This window comes from Tamandua tetradactyla, chromosome X (genome assembly GCF_023851605.1).
Source record: "Tamandua tetradactyla isolate mTamTet1 chromosome X, mTamTet1.pri, whole genome shotgun sequence".
NCBI classification, from domain to species: domain Eukaryota; kingdom Metazoa; phylum Chordata; class Mammalia; order Pilosa; family Myrmecophagidae; genus Tamandua; species Tamandua tetradactyla.
In genome coordinates, this window is record NC_135353.1 from 32,564,780 (window position 1) to 32,585,783 (window position 21,004).

Sequence of the window (21,004 nt, forward strand, 5' to 3'; positions counted from 1 at the left end):
ACTTTGCTGTTCTTTCTCTAGTTCTTCCAGGTGAACACTTAATTCTGTGATTTTTGCTCTTTCTTCTTTTTTAATATAGTCATTTAAGGTAATAACTTTCCCTCTCAGCACCACCTTTGCTGCATCCCATAAATTTTGATATGTTGTGTTTTCATTTGCCTGAAGATATTTTGTGATTTTTCTTGTAGTTTCTTCTTTTACTCACTAGTTGTTCAAGACTGTGTTGTTTAGCCTCCATATATTTGTGAATTTTCTGACCTTTGCATATTATTGATTTCAACTTCATTCTATTATGATTTGAGAAGGTTTTTTTGTATAATTTCAATCTTTTCAATTTATTGAGACTTGTTTTGTGACCTGAGAGTGCTTGCAGTTCTACCTAATGAGCTGTTAAGAAATTTAAAAAGCAAAAAGCCTTTTCAGGACCTGACCCCAGCTCTTCCAGTTTGTCAATCAACAGCTTGAGTTAGTACATGGCTCTATGTGCCTCATTTACTTGGGTCTCGCCCTTTTCCAGTATTTTGTGCTGTCCAATTCATAAGCCTTTGGGGTTTTTGTTTTGTTTTGTTTTGTTTCCATCAGCCTTGCCCCCTTTCTACCAGGGTGAAAACTCCTGGTTCCTTTAGTGCTTCTAACCAGATTTATCTGTGCTCAGGGCCTGTTTTCAGTAGTTAGAATTTGTTAATTAATTCTGTAATTTGAGCTTGATTGACCTAAGCCTTTACAACTAGTAAAGCCTGCTTCTTTTTTTTCCTCAGGGAACCAAGCCTGCTGTGCCCGTGTGGGAGGGGCGCCAACCTCTGAGGCTTAGGAGACTTAGAGTTCTGTTTGGAAGCTCAGCCATTCCATCCATTCCAGACTGGTTTATGCAGTATCCAGTCACTGATATCCCCCTAGCAGTTGTTCCTGGTTATTTACTTAGCTACTCTGCAGGAAGAACTAAATTCCATACCTAACTATGCCACATTCTTGCCCACCTCTCATATGAGACATTTTTTTAATCATTTTTTATTGTGAAATATAACATATATACAAAAAAGCAATAAATTTCCAAGTGAATTTTAACAAATAGTTATAGAACAGATTTTAAGGTTTGGTATGGGTTACAATTCCATGATTTTTCATTTTTTCTTCTAGCTGCTCCAAGACACTGGAGACCAATATAATGATTCAGCAGTCATACTCATTTGTTAAATCCTATTTTCTCTGTTATACTCCTCCTTCTCTTTAAATAACATATATACATAAAATCAATAAATTTCAAAGTACATTGCAACAATTAGTTGTAGAACAGATTTCAGAGTTTGGTATGGGTTACAATTCCACAATTGTGGAAAACTCCACAATTTTAGGTTTTTATTTCTAGCTGCTCTAAGGTACTGGAGGCTAAAAGAAATATCAGTATAATGATTCACCACTCATACTCATTTGTTAAACCAGACCTTGTCTGTATAACTGCACCATCACTTTTAATCTTTCTCCCACTCTTTAGGGGTATTTGGGCTATGCCCATTCAAACTTTTTCATGTTAGAAGGGGCAGTCAATAATATGTGATAAGGGGATGAAACTAGTTGATATTCTGAAAAGGCTAGCCCCTCTGCATTTGAGGGCTTATCTGGTCCTGTGACCCATCTAGAGGTTGTAGGTTTTGGAGAGTAACCATAGTGAATGGAACGTTTGTAGAATCTTATATAGTGCCCTTGGTATTCTTTAGGATTGGCAGGAATGGTTTTGGTTGAGGTTTGGCAAGTTATGATAGATAACAATTTCTAACTGAAGCATGCATAAGAGTGACCTCCAGTATAGCCCCTGATTTTATTTGAACTCTCTCAGCCACTCATATCTTATTTGTTACTTTCCTTTTCCCCCTTTTGGTCAGGATGTCATTGTTGATCCCATGGTGCCAGGGCCAGGCTCATCCCTGGGGGTCATCTCTCATGCCGCCAGGAAGACTTTCATCCCTGGATATGATGTCCCATGTAGTGGGGAGGGCAATGGTTTCACTTGCAGAATTGGGCTTAGAGAGAGAGAGGCCACATCTGAGCAACAAAAGAGGTCCTCTGGAGGTGATACTTAGGCATACCTATAGGTAGGCTAAGCTTCTCCAGTACTTACATAAACTTCACAAGAGCAAGCCTCAAGATTGAGCACTTGGCCTAATGATTTGTGTGTCCCTAATATTTGCCATGGTATCCGAGCTTTTCCCAGTGATAGAGTTTAATAGTCCCATAATTTTTCTCCCATCCGTCAAGGGACTTTGCCAATACTTTTTGATTATCTGCTTAATAAACTCTGGGATTCATCCAGGCATTACATTAAGCTATACAGGATTAAAGGCTCTCATTCTTATTCTGGGCTCCCTGTGTTTGGATTGTTAAATGGTCTGTCCAGACAAGTTGAGTTAGATTATGTGCTACAGAAATCCTAGGTTCTAGTCCTAATAAAACTTTCTTTCTTTGATCTCAAAGAGTAGGTGAAGTTCTAAAATACAGGCAATGTCTTCCTTACCCCTGTATTCTGATTTACATTAATTCCAACCCAATTGGCTTCATTTTTATCTTTAAATACCAGGTATTACATATATAAAACAGCCCCTCAAAATCCAGAAGTAACAATTACTACTCCAGACTAAATGTGACTGCTATAAGAGCTTACAACCTAGGCCTAAGTTTTCTTATAAATGTTTCTAAATGAGATCATACAATATTTGCTCTTTTGTTTCTGTTTTATTTTGCCTCACTAAATGTCCCACAGGTTCGTTCACTAAATGTCCCACAGGTTCATTCCCATCGTCACATGCCTTGCAACTTCGCTTTTTGTAGCAGCACTGTCACATGACACATTCTTGATACGTGTTCATCTAGCTTGTACTTGAATACTCCAAGTGATGTTAAGATCGCTGCTTTACACTGTAACCACTACCCTCTCACTGATCATCATTGGGGTTCTTGTGAGTATTCCATGAGATGGTTTGCCAAAAGTGTATCCATAGTGCTGGGCCCTTACACAATACTCAACAAATGTTATCTCTTATTATTACTCCACTGTTGGACAACTCTGTTAAGAATTTTGTTCTTATACTGAACTGTAAGCTGCCTCCTGGATTCTAAGTTTGCACTATAACACAAATCAGACCAAATCTAATCATTTTCCCATGTAATCATCCTTCAAATCTTTGAATATAGTTTCCATGCTTCCAAGTTTTAACCCCTTTAAACTAAATAGACTGGTCACTTCAAAATGTATTTTGTTTACAACCCTTCACCCAGTTTATTCCCTCTGGTGATGTTCAGTGTTGTTCTTATTATTTGTTCATCACATCAGACAGAACCCAATCGTCAGAGTAGAAGACACTGTTACTTTTCAGGCTCTGAAGTCCACTTAGTTCTTCTTTTTTTTTCAAAATGCTCTCAGTATTTATTTTACTCTCTCTAAATTCTCCATGGAAAGACAGACATTTCACAGATACAGAGGCTCTGACTGCAGGGTCACAAACCTAAGTACAGGCAGATGCAGTAACTGAACTGTACCAGGCACGGAAGAACCACTACCATTGAAAGCTTTGAGATTCAGAAGTCACATTCTATCTGTAATGAGGAACTCTTGGGCACAGCTGGCCAGGAGAAAATAGCTTCAAAGTTCCTCTGACAGAGCTGGCGTGGGCGGGAGAGTGGTCATGTCTTTAGTTTTGCCACCAATACCGGTCATCTTCATCCAGAGCATACCAGTTTTCATCAATGATGAAGCTGGGCTTGGTCCTCCTCACCTCTTCCAGCAGACGTTTTTGTTGGGTGGTAAATAGCACTTTCCACATCCCTACAGTTTTTAGATTAGATGTGGGGCTTCCGAAGGCCACGCACAGCTTGGTGGTCCCAGTAGTGCCGAAGTTGTTCTGATTCAGGTTTAAGCTGCTGAGGCTCCGGTTGCGGCAGAGGGCAGAGGACAGTGCCTCGCAGCTGTCAGAGGTCAGTCCACACGCCTCCAGCCCGAGTCTCCTCAGGAAGGTGCTCTCTTGTTTCAAGCCCTCGCACAGCCGGATGGCACCCTTGTCACCCAGCTCGTTGGACGCCAGGTCCAGGCTCCTCAGGTAGTTGCTTCTCCTGATCACTGAGGGCAGACTCTCGCAGCAAGCAGAGCTGAGGCAGCAGCTCACCAGCTCTAGGTCCTGGAGGCGACAGTATGGTTCCCTCATGACCTCACACAGAAGCTTTACCCCGTCGTCTTGCAGGGTGTTCTGGCTAAGGCTCAAGTGCGTCAGACTCCTGTTGCTTATAAGTGCAAATGCAAGAAAACCGCACTAGCTGCTTGCAGGTTGCACTGATTAAGTATCAGCCTCTGGAGATAACAGCTGGGATGTTTTAGAAATCGACACAAGGCGTTCACGCCGTCATTCCCCAGGTTGTTGCCGGCCAGGTAGAGGCGAGTCAGGTTCTGGTTGATGATGAAGACAATGGCCAAATTCTGGCAGCTGGATTCTTTGAGACCACAGTGCCCCAACGCCAGCTTCTGCAGGTTGCAAGTTGGGTACTTCAGAGCCTCACAGAGAGGCCATAGCCCCTTGTCTGTCACGTTATTTCCTGTCAGGCTGAGGGATTTTAGGCTGGTGCACATAATAAGGGCTTTGGCGATCATCAGACAACTGCTTTGTGTTAGTCCACAGGAATTCAACCTCAAAGCCTCCAGCAAGCAGTTGTGGTGTTTTAGGGCTGTGCACGCAGCCTCTATGTCTCTGTCTTTCAGGTGGGTGCTTTCCAGGTTGAGGTATTTTAGATTACGGTTGGTAATTAGGGTGGTCCAGAGATGTTGAAGACCGAGGGTTATCTGTGCATCTTTAAGGATGAGGGTCTTTATTTTGCAGACTGGAAGCCTCAGCTTGGTGCAGAGGGTCTTCATGGCCCATTCATTCAGGATGCTGCAGCTCAGGTCCAGGAGTCTCAGGTTTAACAGGGTGCTGAGCACGAAGCAGAACTTCTACCACCACTTGGTGATGAGGGTCTTCCCCTGTGACCCATTGGGGTTCACGTGCTGGGTCTCAATGATCTCATCCTTCGAGAAGATCTCTTTGACACTCAGTCGAATTTTCTGCAAATGCTGACAATACTGGAAACAGAAAGAAGACATGAGCAAGTCCATCTGCTGGTTGATTGGAAGCCACACTTCCTGGAAAGGTTCCAATGCCAAGCGAACAAACTCTTCATCTTGAGTCTCATAAAGGCAGTGGAAGGAGTCCAGGACATCTAGTGGCAAGGTGGCCTTGGCCTGCCTACCTAACAGAGAGACCCATTGCAGAAGCTCCTGCCTGATCACCAGGGGGACATGGCACCCGAGCAGCACCTCCAATTTCCTCATGGACTTTTTGTTCATGAGGCCGAACAAGAACCGCTTCATCTGAAGCAAGTGGGGATTAAAGCCAATTCTTTTAAGGTCCATCAGGCTCTTTGCATTCCCAATGGATAGGTGGTATGGATCACAGTCTTCTTCCATTCCCTCTAGGACATAGTACAAGGCAGCACAGAACTCCTGGAAGCTGAGGTGAAAGAAGGTGTAACATCTCTTGTCAAGGATATCCTGGGGAAGGATTTTCATGTGAAATAGGGAGTAGAGCTCGGACTCCTCCAGCCTGTAAAAACTCAGGTCGTCCCTGTAAAATACAAACTTCATATGCCACACTCCCTCCAAAGCCATATGACACAGGCCCTTCAAGATGGCTTTTTCTTTGGGGTTGAGACAGCGCTGAACTTTGTCCCGTGGGGTGAGCTGTTGGAACATGAAAGTGGTGTATAAGCTTGTGAGCGTTTGGCAAGTGGGGGAAAGATCGCTTTTTGCCACCTCCTGCAGAGCTATGCAGATCATCGAGCACACAGCAAAAACCTGGCAATTATCGAACAGCTGGTCATTATCCATCACCGAGTTTAAGATTTGTAACTTCAGTTGCTCATCCTTAATCTGCTCGGAGATCATCTTAATCCTATGTTCCACTGAGATTCCCCCAACTAACAGGTACCGGAGTGACCTGATCACCGACTTGAGCTTTCCTAAGCCCACGTCTCTGATCGTAATCATTAAGGAACACTCTGGGAGGAGGGCCTTCTTCAGGAGGCTACTCATCAGGACGGACATCGGCTGCTTCTCAGCCCAGTCCCTACAGATCTTCTCGTCACTATCTTTGATGATGAAGCTCAGGTCATCGAAGCTGTCCAGGACGAACAAGAGCTTCTGTGGCTGGGACATGATCTCTGACACTGGAGCCTCGGAGTCTGGCCACTCCCTGGAAATCAGCTCAGCAAAACTTCCTTCCCCAAGCCACTGCATCTCTCTGGCATGGAGAAAGAAGATGTAGGAGAACATGTCCTTGTAAAGTTGATCTTGCGCCCAGTACAGCATGACCCTCCTGGCCAAAACTGACTTTCCAGTTCCGGATTTTCCATGCAGGACCACGGTGCAGGCTGAGCTGCACCCATCTGGGTGAAAGGCGTCACCAAAATTTTTGTCTGTGGCCAGTGGGTTACAGATTCTTCGAACGGAAGGTGATGTCCACGTCCGTGAGAATTTAGTAATCACGTGTTGCTTGTAATTCCGTTGGCCTAGTTCTTCTATGGTATCTGCTGTTCCGCACCATCTTGTTCTATAGCTGATAAACTTTCTGGCATCACTTCGTTGTTTGGTTCTTGGTCAATCCCTATTGGTTCAGAATCCTCCAGTTTTTCATCCTGTGTGTATTTTTTCATCTCATCCTTTGCTTTCTCAGAGAGTTCTGATAGGTTCATCTTTTCAAAGATGTTAATAGTCACCTCCCAAGCAAGAGATACTATATAATATTCATGCAAGAGGCATGCCAGCTGTTCTGTGTTGGCATTCATCACCTCGAACCGTGGAAAGTGGCCTTTCACCAGTTCTGAAGTTTCTTCCATTAGTAATTCCTTGAATCTCTGAAACTTCTTAACTCTTGTCTAGCTCCTTGAAACACCACTGCAGCCCATAGATGGAAAAGGAGGGTAATTTAATGTTTTCCATCTTGATGAAAGGTGGAGAGGTCAAGTTTTGGTAGAAAAGCAGAAATGTTGGTGATATGGAACAAGTAGGACCAAAGCTTTCACTTTGCCTCTTTCCTTCCTTCTTCTATACTTCCTGTCTCTCCTGGTACATCTGTCTCCACAGGTGTCTTGAATGGTTCGCTCCAAGCTCAGATCCCACTTCTAGTTCTAGTTCTTCTCTTAATACAACCTACATGGTATCTGCTTTTCCAGAAGTAATTTCAAATTTTTGGCTCATATTAGAGTTGCAAACAAAACCCCCAATGTGTTTTTCACATGAGGTACTATGAAGTCATATTTTGTCCTTTCTAGTCTTCTATGGTTATACCCTTTTTTTCCTTATATTACATTCCATTTTCTTAGTTTGGGACCCATCATTCCAACCATTCTTTCTTCATAGAAAGAAAGATAATGCAATAATAAAGCAAGCAAGTGATGAAATTCATTATCTTCTAGCTCAGAATATTCTCAACAATTTGTTAGTCCAAGAGTCGGTTTTCAATGTCACGTTAACCCCGCCAATTAATTCTTCAGGAAAGCCATAGTCAGCTCTCTTCAAACCATATGATCTGAATTTTTTCCTCAGTTCCTCCTGCCTCTGCTAAGCTCTATCCTATCTTTAGGGGGAATCCTATTCCAGTTCAGTTTGTGAAGACAATGTAAATTAGCGGCTACCAGTGTAGTATTTTAGATAGAACATGAGCTTTAATAGCAGACAGATTTGTGTTTAAATCCTGGCACTATTACTTAGCTAGCTGAGTAGCCTTGGGCAGGCTACTTAAAATCTCTCTAAGCCTCTCTTTCCTGTAGCTTTAGGATTTTAATGCTGCAACTTCTAGTGCCTAGAAAGTACTCAATAAATGGTGGTGGCAATTATTTTTGATTTATGTATACTCTCCACTTTTGTCTTATCTACAGTTGTAATAAGCAAGCTTGTTATACCTTCATCCAAATCATAGATTAAACTTGGAATAGTACGTGGGAAAGTAGAGAGCCCTATAGCAATTCTTAGAGACCTGCCTCCAAATTGTTCTCAATCCTTTCATTGCCACTGTTTGAGTACAATTGTACAACCAGCTAGGAATTCAGCTAAGTTATTATCTGATCTACATTTTTCCATCTGTTTTTCATAAGACAATTGTGAAGAGCCTCTATAAACCTGTCATTTTAATTGCTCTTTAAAAGAATAAAAATAAAGGAAATTATTTTTATTTAATCAGACATTTCTTACACTGGCTTTGTTGGTCAGTATTTTTCTAAGTGCTTGTACATTGTTGTGCCAGTTTGAAAGGACGTATGTACCCTAGAAAAGCCATGTTTTAATCCTAATCCCATTTTATAAAGGCAGCCTTTCTTCTGATCCCTATTCAGTGCTATATGTTTGCAACTTTAATTAGTTCATCTCCCAGGAGATGTGACTCAATCAAGAGTGGTTGTTAAGCTGAATTAGGTGGTGATGTGTCTCCACACCTTCCAGGTGGGTCTTGATTAGTTTACTGGAATCCTATAAAAGAGGAAACATTTTGGAGAAAAGAAGCGATTCTGAGAGAGCAGAGAATGACATAGCTATGAGAAGCAGAGAGTCCACCAGGCAGCGACCTTTGGAGATGCAGAAGGAAAACGCCTCCCAGGGAGCTTCATGAAACAGGAAGCCAGGAGAGAAAGCTATCAGATGATGCCGTGTTTGCCACATGCCTTTCCAGATGAGCAAGAAACCCTAACTGTGTTCGCCATGTGCCTTCTCACTTGAGAGAGAAACCCTGAACTTCATCGGCCTTCTTGAACCAAGGAATCTTTCTCTGGATGCCTTAGATTGGACATATCTATAGACCTGTTTTAATTGGGACATTTCTCTCAGCCTTAGAACTATAAACTTGCAACTTATTAAATTCCCCTTTTTAAAAGCCAGTCCATTTCTGGTATATTGCATTCCAGCAGCTAGCAAGCTAGAACAATTGACTATTTAATAAGCCATTCTTTAACAGTAACAGTCACCAAACTCAGTAAAATGTCATTTTAAAAAATCTGTTTCCCCTCCTTTTGAAAAAGAAAGGGAGAAAAACATAAGAAATATAGGACATGTGGCCATGGAGAGTGGTTTTCCAAGATTTCTTTACTTCAAAAGCAAGGCTGTAGTTCACCCTCAACTAAGGGAAATTATATTTGAATGCTTTTTTAAAACAGTTGATTTGCATAGGTTCCTCAGGGTGGTGAGAGCTACCCAAGGTTAACAAGATAATTTTCTTTATTAGCAACAGAGCTAGTTTGACTCTGTTGAGTTCTTCATATTTAAATATTACATTGTTCTCTGCCTCTCTCTCCCTCTCCCTTTAATTAGTGCATCCATCTGTTTTCCTGGTAGTAAGGAGGGCTCATTGGTTGGTAATTACAGTGATGTCCCTGGGCTCCTATTTTGAAAATGTGCTCCACATTCATGACCTTCTAGGCTCAGGTAACAGTTACTCTTTCCTGGGATTCTGTTGCTTATCATTGTTGACAACTTTGATTGCCTTCTGCTTCACTCAAATCAGGGATTTACTTCCCTGGAGTTTCTCATATTGTTCTTCAATGAATCTGATCCTTTTCTAAGGTGCCCCTGACCTGTTATTAGAATTAAATATACTCAGGGCCTTCAAGATGTAATTCTAATCCAAACTTCCCATCCAGCAGAAAGTATTTGAAGGAAAGCAGATGTGCCCATCATACAATACTTTTTTTTTTACCCTTGAGAGGGAGAAAATGAGAGGAGCCCAGAGTGTCAACTAGATGGATGGATTGAGATAAGGATGAGAAGTTTGTAGGCTTGGGCACTTTTGCCAGCAGGTTGCTAAGTGCCCTTGAGCTAATTCCTCTGGCTTCTTCTCCTGTATCAGAAGGCACATGTATTCCCTACACAGCAATTTCATCAAACCAACCATGAAGGCCCTGCATGATCAGACCTTAACTTTCCTGTTCAACACCATCTCCCACTCTATCACCAGTACTGCAGTCATCGTGTTTTGTTTTGTGTGGTCAAAATTAGTAGACTTTATTTCAACTTCAAAAAATAAAGTAACAGACAAAAGGCAGCTTTAGCTATGTCCTTTCTGACGATCACATGTAATGACCAGAGCAGGAATTGCCCCTAAGAATTTAAAACACCTCTACCCCTAATCAAGCCACAGGCAAGGAAGGCTCCTTGGGGACAGGCATGACATGGTTGGGATAGAAAGGAAAACACCACAGGTGGGTGGGTTCTGAAAAAGCACAATTAGAAAACAAGACAAAAAGCCTCATCATAAATGGGATACACAACTTCAATGAAGAACTCTCTCATAAGGAGCTATGTACAAGGCGCCTAGACTAGGTGGTCACACTGGTGGCGAGGGAGGCAAGGACAGCAGAGTGCCACATAGGCACCCTTCTCCCTAGCCAGCCATGCCCTGTTTGCCCTTGGTTTTCTCATCACTGTCTTCCAAGCTGATGTGTTGGTGAGGATATAGGTGGTGCTGGTCTGTGAATAGCCAGGGGTGGTGGGTAAGTAGGTAGAACATTTAGGCGAAGGTGGGGGAGTAGGTGGAGCTGATGGAGGAGGTTGAAATATAGATAGGAGAGGGTGGTGAGTATGTAGGAAATGTTGGTGTTTTGGGGTGGTTGGTGAATAGGTGGGACTGGTAGTTGAGTACTTGGGAGAGATGGGCAAATATTTGGGCCCATTAAGCAAGTTCTTGGGAGAAGTCAGGGTGTAATCTGGTGAGCTAGAGCTGTAGCTGATGGCATGGGTCTGCTTTGATGAGGTAGGTTTGTAGCTGGGAGAGCTCATGATGTAGGTTAGAGTCTGGGGTATGTATCAAGGGCTTTAAGGGGAGAAGCTTGGTGAGGTTGGGGAGTAGCTAGTGAAGTTGGAAATTAACTTAGAGAGGTGGGGCTCTGGTTAGAGTTGGTTGGCATGAAGACCAATAGCTAGGTGATGTTAAAGAATAGTTAGGGCTGGTGGATGAATGACTGGGGAAGTTGATGTGTAGCTTGGAGATGTAGGCACACAGCTTGGAGATGTTGGTGAGTAGCTGGGGAAGGTGGGAGAATAGCTGAGTGAAGTTCCATTCCTTCACTCCCTCTACCACACTGATGGGGTGCAGGTCAAAGGTAAGCAAGGATTGATGTTTCCTGAGCATTCCTCATCATGCGCAGCAGGTTACAGGGAGGACAACTTCAAACTCCTGCTCTAGCTCATTCTATGTGTGTTATCATGTGCTGTTTTTAAAAACGTTTTTATTGTGTACTATGACATATATGCAAAGCAAAGAAATAAAAAAAAAGCAATGGTTTTCAACATACTCTTCAAAAAGTAGTTACAGGATAGATCACAGAATTTGTCATGGGCTACCATACGATTCTCTCCTATTTTTCCTTCTAGCTACTCCAGAATATAGGAGGCTACAGGTCTTAAATACTTTTTTATCATCACAGTCGACTTTTTTTTCCTTCTTTTTTTTGTGAACAATAACATATATACAAAAAAGCTATAAATTTCCAAGCACAGCACCACAATTAGTTGAAGAACATATTTCAGACTTTGACATGGGTTACAATTTCACAGTTTTAGCTTTTTACTTCTACCTGCTCTAAAATTCTGGAGACTAAAAGAGATATCAATTTAATGATTCAGCATTCATATTCATTTGTTAAGTCCTATCTTCTATGTATAATTCCACCATCACATTTGATCTTTCTGTACCTCTCATTGGGATTGTTTGGGCTATGGTAATTCTAAATTTTTTATATTGGAAGGGTCTCTCACTAATATGGGGTAGGGAGATGGAGCTATCTGATTTTCTTGAGAAGCTAGGCTAGGTTTCAGGACTTATCTGGACGAGGGACACATCTGGAGGGTGTAGGTTTCTGGCAAGTTATGCTAGTGCCTGAAACCCTTGTGGAATCTTATATATTGCCTTAGGTGTTCTTTAGGATTGGCTGGAATGGTCCTGGTTAGGGGTTGGAAGTATATGATATGTAGCAATGTCTACCTGAAGCTTGCATAAGAGCATCCTCCAGAGTAGCCTCTCAACTCTATTTGAACTCTCTCTGTCACTGATATTTTATTAATTACACTTCTTTTCCCCCATTTAGTCAGGATGTCATTGTTGATCCCACGGTGCCAGGTCTAGAATCATCCCTGGAGGTCCTCTCCCACATTGCCAGGGAGATGTTCACTGCTGGAAGTTATGTCCCATATAGAGGTGAGGGCAATGATTTCACTTGCAGAGTTGGGCTTATAGAGACTGAGGCCACATCTGAGCGACAACAGAGGTCCCCCAGAAGTAACTCTTAGGCATGCCTATAGGTACTCTAAGCTTCTATGCTACCTACATAAGTTTCACAAGAGTAAGTCTCATGATCGAGGGCATGGCCTATTGATTTTGGTGTCCCTAAAGTTTGACACAGTATCAGGGGATTCCCTGATAGTCTTTCTCCCCTTCCTCAGGGGACTTTGCCAATACTTTTTGATTATCTGCTTAATATAGTCTAGGATGTTTCCAGGCATTACAATAATCTATACAGGATTAAAGGACCTCTTTCTCATTCTGTGCTCCCTGGTGTTTCAGTTGTTCAATTGAGCTATACAGATAGGTTGAATTAGGTTATGCACTACAGAAAATTTCAGTTCCAGATCAAATAAACCTTTCTTCCATTGGTCTCAAAGAGTCTGTGTGGTTCTAAAATTTAGACACTGTTTTCCTTACCCTATGTTCTGAATTACTTTAACCCCAACCTGTTCGGCTTTGTTCTTATCTCTAAATATCAGGTTATATATATAAAACAGCCTCTCAAAATCCAGAAATAATAATCACCACTCTGGACTTAGTGTGTCAGCTCTAAAAGCTTACAATCTAGACCCCTGTTTTCTTTTCTCTTATAAACATTTTCTAAAGGTGACCATACCACTGCTGCTTTTTTGTTTCTGTCTTATTTTATCCCACTAAATGTCCCACATGTTCATTCACATCATTGCATGCATCATGACATTGTCCCTTTTTGTAGCAACACAGCCTTTGGTCATAAGTATACACCATTGTTTTCCATTCTACTTCTCCATCAGTGTATCCTTTAGCCACCTGCATTCATCAGGCATCATGCAGAAGGCCCAAAGTCCACAGTCCATCAACATTCTCAATTTTAGATAATTTCATTGTTCCCAAGAGACAGAAAACCAATAAACATACCCTCACCAAATAGGAAATCTAAACCTCCTCTTAACTCTTGTCCCTCAGCCCATTCTTTACCTCTGCTGTTGCTGTGGTAGTGCTGATGGTTTCCTTTTGAACATAACTCAGCATGCAATGGCAGTTTTCCCCCTGTACCCTGGACTTAAACACTCTTTATACAAGAATCATATCTTTGAAGTAATTCTTATAAGAACTCATTCATATTTCTAGTGTGAGTCAGTGGGACACATAGGTCTATCCAACCCCTTTCAATCTTTTTCGTCTTCCATACGGTAATATTATTTCTAGAGCCACTAGAGAATCACCTTTGCTCCTATCTATTCCCTTACATTGGAGTTCAACCGCATTACTAATGGTTCACCCATCTCTAGTTTCTATGTATCTCTAAGTCCCCTGTATTTTGTATTATAAGTCTGATTACACCTTTATGCTGGTCATAAAATGGAATCATACGGTATCTGTCATTTTGTGTCTGGCTAATTTCACTCAACATTGTGTCCTCAAGGCTCATCCATCTTGTCATGTACTCAGGATGTCATTTTGCTTACTGCTGTATCATATTCCATCATATATATATACCACATTTTGTTAATCCACTCATCTGTTGATGGGCATTTGGTTTGCTTCCATCTTTTTGCAATTGTTAAGAAAGTTGCTATGAACATCTGTGTGCAAATGTCTGTTTGTGTTGTTGTTTTCAGCTCTTCTGGGTATATACCAAGTAGTGCTCTTGCTGGGTCATAGGTTAGCTCAATATTTAGTTTACTAAGGAACCGCCAAACAATCTTCCATAGTGGCTGCACCATTGTACGTTCCCACCAGCACTGCATAAGTGTCCCAGTTTCTCCAAATCCTCTCTAACATTTATAGTTTCCTGATTGTTAATAGCAGCCATTCTTATAGATGTAAGGGGGTATCTCATTGTAGTCTTGATCAGGATTTCCCTTATAGCCAGTGAAAATGAGCATCTCTTCATGTGCATTTGTGAGCCATCTGCATTTGCTTTTCAGAAAAAACCTATTCATATCTTTAGCCCGTTATATACTTGGATTGTTTATTCTTTTGTTGTTGAGTTGTATTATTTCTTTGTAAATGCAGTAAATCAAACCTTTATCCAATATGTGATTTCTGAATATTTTCTCCCATTGAGTTGGCTGCCTTTTCACCTTTTTGACAAAGTCTTTTGAGGTGCAGAAGCATTTGATTTTGAGGAGTTCCCATTTATCTATTTTTTCTTTTGTTGCTGTGGTTTGAGTGTGAAGTTTAGGAAGCTACCTCCTATTACTAGGTCTTGAAGATGTTTCCCTACATTTTCTTCTAGAAGCTTTATGGTGCTAGTTCTGATATTTAGGGGTTTGTCCCAGTTTGAGCTAATTTTTGTGTGGGGTGTAAGATAGGGATCCTCTTTCATTCTTTTGACTACTGATATCCAGTTCTTTCATGCCAAATTATTGAAAAGACTATTTTGTTCTAGTTCAGAGGATTTGGGGGCCTTGTCAAAAATCAGTTTACCATGGATTTGGTGATCTATTTCTGCACTCACAATTAGATTACGTTGGTCAATGCTTCTGTCTTTGTGCCAGTACCATGCTGTTTTGACCACTGTTGCTTTACAATAGGTTTTAAAGTCAGGGACCTCCCTGTTCATCTTTTGTGGGATGCTTTTAGCTATTCAGGGTCTCTTTCCCTTACAGATGAATTTTGTAGTTAGCTTTTCCAAATCTTCAAAGGAGGTTGTTGGAATTTTGATTGGCACTGTGTTGAATCTGTAGATCAATTTGGGGAGAATTGATATCTTAACTATATTTAGCCTTCCTATCCATGAGCAGGGAATGTCTTCCCACCTATTTAGATTGCCTTTGATTTCTTTTAGCAATGTTATGTAGTTTTTTTGTGTACAAGTCCTTTACATCCCTAGTTAAATTCATTCCTAAGTATTTGATTCTTTTAGTTGCTATTTTGAATGGAATTTTTTCCTTAACTGACTCCTCAGCTAGGTCATTGCTTGTATATAGAAATGTTACGGATTTTTGCACATTAATTTTACACCCCACCACCTTGCTGAATTTGTTTATTAGCTCAAGTGACTTTGCTGTAGATTTTTCAGGATCTTCCAAGTATAGTATCATGTCATCTGTAAATAATGAGTTTTACTTCTTCCTTTCCAATTTGGATGCCTTTGATTTCTTTGTCCTACCTGATTGCTCTAGCTAGAACTTCTAGCACAATGTTGAATAATAGTGCTGACAGTGGGCATCTTGTCTTGTACCTGTTCTTAGGGGGAAGGCTTTCAGTCTCTCTCTATTGAGTACAATGCTGGGTATTGGTTTTTCATGTATTCCTTTTATCATATTGAGGTACTTACCTTTGACTCCTATCTTTTGGAGTGTTTTTATCAGAAAAAGATGTCAAATTTTGTCAAATGCTTTTGCAGCATCAATTGAGATGATCTTGTGATTTTTCCCTTTTGATTTGTTAATGTGCTATAATACATTAATTGATTTTCTTTCACTGAACCATCCTTGCATTCCTGTTATAAACCCCACTTGATCATGGTGTATAATTCTTTTTATGTGTTGTTAGATTTGATTTGCTAATATTTTATTGAGAATTTTTTCATCTATGTTCATTTGGGACACTGGCCTGTAGTTTTCCTTTCTTGTAGCGCCTTTACCCAGTTTTGGTATTAAAATGATATTACCTAAATGAAATGAGTTGATAGAGTTCCTTTTTCCTCAATTTTTTGGAAAAATTTGAGCAGGATTGGTGTTACTTCTTTCTGAAATGTATGATAAAATTCCCCTGTGAAGCTGTCTGGCCCTGAGCTTTTCTTTGTAGGAAGATTTTTGATGACCAATTTAGTCTCTTTACTTGTGATTGGTTTGTTGAGATCTTCTGTTTCTTCCTGAGTCAGTCTAGCTTCTTCGTGTGTCTCCAGGAATTTGTCTATTTCATCTAAGTTGTCTAGTTTGTTGGCATATAGTTGTTCATAGTATCCTCTTATGATTTCTTTTATTTCTTCAGGGTCTGTGATAACACACCCCTTCTCATTTCTAATTTTGTTTATTTGCATCCTCTCTCTTTTTTTCTTTGTCAGTCTTGCTAGTGGCTCATCAATTTTATTGATTTTCTCAAACAACCAACTTTTGGGTTTATTGATTCTTTCCATTGTTCTTTTGTTCTCCCATTCATTTATCTCTGCTTTAATCCTTGTTATTTCCCTTCTCCTATTTGCTTTGGGGTTAGTTTGCTGTTCTTTCTCAAGTTACTCCAAGTTTGCTGTTAAGTATTCGATTTTTGCTCTTTCTTTTTTTTTAAATATAGGCATTTAAGGAAATAAATTTCCCTCTCAGCACAGCCTTTGCTGCATCTCATAAGTTCTGATAAGTTGTATTCTCATTTTCATTCATCTCCAGATAGCTGCTGATTTCTCTAACAATTTCTTCTTTGACCCACTGGTTGTTTAAGAGTGTATTATTTAATCTCCATATATTTGCGAATGTTCTCATTCTGTAGTGGATATTGAGATCCAGCTTCATTCCACTGTGATCAGAGAAAGTGCTTTGAATAATTTCAATATTTTTAAATTTATAAAGACCTGTTTTGTACCCCAGCATATGATCTATCCTGGAGAATGTTTCCGTGAACACTAGAGAAGAATGTTTAACCTTGTACTTTGTGGTGCAATGACCTATATATGTCTGTTAGGTCTAATTCATTTATCAAGTTATTTAACTTCTCTAACTCCTTGTTGATCTTCTGTCTGGTTGTTCTATCTATAGAGGAGAATGGTGTATTGAAGTCTTCTACTATTATTATTGAAACATCAGTCCCTCCCTTCAGTTTTGCCAATGTCTGTCTCATGTACTTTGGAGCTCCTTGATTGGGAGCATAAACATTTATGATTTTATATCTTCTTGGTGAATTGACCCTTTAATTAGTATATTGTGTCCTTCTTTGTCTCTTATGATGTCTTTACATTTAAAGTTTATTTTGTCTGATATTAGTATAGCTACTACTACTTTCTTTTGGTTACAGTTTGCATGGAAGATCTTTTTCCATCCTTTCACTTTCAATGTATTTGTATCCTTGTGTCTAAGAGGAATCTGTTGTAAGCAGCATATAGCTGGATTATGTTTCTTAATCTATTCTGCTAATCTGTATCTTTTAATTGCTAAGTTTAGTCCATTAACAAAGTTATTACTGAAAAGGCTTTGCTTGATTCTACCATCTTATCTTTTTTATTTTATTTGTCAGATCTATATATTCTTTCCCTCTTTCTCTTTGTATTCTTTAAATTACCCTTAGTGGTACTCTTAAATTCTGTACCCTCTTCCAGACCTCCTTCTTCTGTCTTTTTTCTTCATCTGGCAGAACTCCTTTTAGTATTTCTTGTAGGCCCAATTTCTTGTTGATGAATCCTTTCAGGACTTCTTTGTCTATGCAAGCTTTAGTCTCTCCCTCAATTTTACTGTACAATTCACCTGGGTACAGAATTCTTAGCTGGAAGTCTTTCTCTTTCAGGAGCTTGAATATATCATACCATTGCCATCTCACCTCCAGGGTGGTAATTGAATAGTCTGAACACAATCTTATGTGGTTTTCCTTGTATGTAGTATATTGTTTTTCTCTTACTGCTTTCAGGATTTTCTGCTTCTCTTCAATGTTTGACAGACTGATTAGTATGTATCTTGGGGACGGCCTATGTTGATTTATTCTGTTTGGAGATCTTTGGGCTTCTTTGACTTGTATATATATGTACTTTATGAGGGTTGGGAAGTTTTCCCCCATTATATCCTCAACTACTCTTCCTAGCCCTTTACTCCTCTCTTTTCCTTCTGGGACACCAAATGATTCTTATATTTGTGTGCTTTGTTTTGTCTATCATTTCCCTGAGTTCCCATTGAATTTTTTCCATCTTTTTTGCCATTTCCTGTTTTGAGTCTTCGAAGTCAATTATCCTGTCCTCTGTATCACTTATTCTTTCTTCTGTCTCTTCAACTCTGGTGTTTTGTGCCTCTAGTATGTTTTTTATTTGGTCAACAGTGTCTTTAATCTCCATGATTTCCACTGTTTCTCTATTTATTCTTTCAAATTCCTCTTTGTGCTCTTCTACCGTCTTCTTGATCTCCTTTATGTCATTTGCTATCCCACTTATTTTATTAAGTAGAGTTGTATGAACATCTTTGATTAGTTGTGCCAATGTCTGTGTCTCCTTAGGTGTTTAACTTGGTCATTAGGCAAGACTTTGTCTGCATTGTGATATGTTTTTTGATCTTCTGCTGTCTTCGTTGCATGTAGATATCTTGATTTACTTTCGAAGTTGATTTCTTTCAATAGTCTAAGGCCTTGTGTTTGCGGATGGTTGTACAGCAGGAACAGAGCACGGGGTGGATCACTCAGTATGGTGATTTGTTTGAGGGCAGTATGGGTGCAGGTTGGGGATGTTATGCTGGTTGGTACTTGTGAACGTGGGCACCCAATGACCAGAAAGGATGTAGCTGTGCGGGTGCACCAGTCTGGGGGACGTAACCCTAGTTACACCCTAGTGTGCGCTGGTTGAAGGCACAGGGCCCTTTGTGTGCATGTGTAGAGCTATGGTAGCTTGTTGGCATTATGACTTTGTGGATTGGGGGCAGATGTGACCCTTCTGTGCAGGTTGGTACTTTCTCAGAGCTGGGAAATGAGGCTGAGGGCTGTGCACATGCACAGTTTTAGCACTGTTATAACGTGCAGTTCCCAGAGCTGAATGACATGATTGGGGGCCCATGCTAATGCATGGGCCTAGGAGTGCTTTAAACGGATGCGCTGACGTCAAGGAGGGCGGGTGAGGCTGTGCAACACTATGGGTAGGGGCAGGCGGGGATAACCTAGGTATGAAGGTTAGTCCCACAGCCTTTATGTGCTGGCAACAGCCTTAGGGTTAGGTAGTGCTTGGGAGGGGTGCAGGACAGATGAGTTGGGCTGCACTTGGGGTGGGGGTGGGGGGCAGGCAAGTGCACTGGGGCTGGTGGGGTGGAGGCACCTGGAGCGCGGGTTATAGGTGCAGATGAGGGGATTCAGGTGCATGGGGTGTGGGGTGAGTTGCCGGTCACGCGGCTGCACTGGTGAGGGTAGCATGCCCAAGGAACACAGCCTGGCTTACTTCCTAGTCCCGTGTACCTGTCGGTGCACTTCCATGGGCTCTGCTGCTCCGTTCCTCCACACCAGGCTCCAGCTTTCTGCTTCTCAGTTCCTCGGCCTCTACAACCAGGGCTTCCACATGTGGTGCAGAAGGCTATCCCAGGTAAGCCGCACTCCCAAACTGCTGCCTCAGTCACCCTCCTGTCCCTTCTCTAACTTTTCCGTGGAGCAGGGCTAATTTCAAGCTGCTCTAGTCGGCCATCTTCCGGAAGTCCTATCGTGCTTTTTAATCAAAATTTGAAAAAAAATTAAAGCAAGTATTTGGACCAGAAATATATTTTTAATTAAGTCCCTTTCAATAATTTACCTTTATTATAGTTCCCATTTACTAAGTACTTACCATGTGCCAGCAATTTGCTGAAAACTGATGGGCATTATATCATAAGCTCCTCATCACAGCCCCGTTTTACAGAAGATAAAACTGAGCCCTAAAAGGTTAAATAATTAACCCAAAGCAATACCCACAGCAAGTAAGTGTAAAGCTGGGACTCAATCCCAGGTCTGTCTGATTCCACAGCCCAAGGCAGTGTGTGCCTTCAGTGCCATTTTATTTATGGATGAATAGAATGCTGTGAAAAGCAAACTCCCATCCACTTGAGCACCTAGGGTGAATTGTGGCTCTACTAGACACCCACTGCTCTCCACTCAGGTAAGTATCCTCACAGGTGTGCAATCTCATATGTATTCACCCCTTTGGTTATCTCATGCTGTCCTCTTTCTGTACCAATTACTTCCCATTGAACCTAGAATAATCCTCATCTTCCTCTCTGACAATAAAATTTAACCCATCCCTTAAGTGCTTGATTCAATTCCATTTTTCCTTAAGCCTTCCCTTACTGACATCTCCTTTTACCATTCTTCCTTAGCACTTATTGTTGGAACTAAAATATTTAGCACTTGGTAATACACTATTCAGTGTTTATGAATCTTGTAACATCAAGAGTTGCATTTTACATTTTGGTATATCTCCAACAGCACCGTGCATAGGGTCTGTTTTATAGATGTTTCAATAAATATTTACTTTGACTCTAGTAGATACATAATGATTAATTGAATTCATTGTATAAAATGCTTATCTCCGAAAGAATTCTCCTTGCTACTGATTTCATTACGAGAAAGTAAACATATGTTAGAGGTCTTCAAATGATTACAAAAATACTCTGTAATATCCAGACAACAGCACTAAAATCTCTGATCTTTTAACTTGCACTCCTCACAACATCTAACAATTAGAGTAACAGGCCATTTGAATGAGTGTATTGATGAGTTATTGAACCCAGTCAAGATGTGGATTCTATTCTCAGCTCTGCCCCTTCACTCTGTGACCTGGGACAAGTCATTAACTTCTCTGAGTCCTAGTTTTCTTATCAACTAAATAGGGATAATTATACCCACTCTCCTCACCTCAGTGGGTGTTAAGAAAATATAAGTGGAAAATTTATTTATTGGCATGTGTTGTAAAACGTAGAGCACTATGCAAAAATGGGCTATTATAATGACTATTTTCTAAGCATTTTTAAAATTGTCTAGAAAAGAGAATCACTTTTATCAGTAATTTAGAAGTAATTCCATCCCTTCCC

General features: G+C 40.7%; 1 protein-coding gene and 1 pseudogene across 14 annotated transcripts in view; one reads left to right on the forward strand and one right to left on the reverse strand.

Moving 5' to 3' along the window:
* Positions 1 to 21,004, forward strand: part of ENOX2 (ecto-NOX disulfide-thiol exchanger 2) — a 459,417-nt gene that overhangs the window by 256,415 nt on the left and 181,998 nt on the right. The gene's annotated exons all lie outside the window — the stretch shown is intronic.
* LOC143670911 (NACHT, LRR and PYD domains-containing protein 5 pseudogene) lies at positions 3,684 to 6,912 on the reverse strand (annotated as a pseudogene).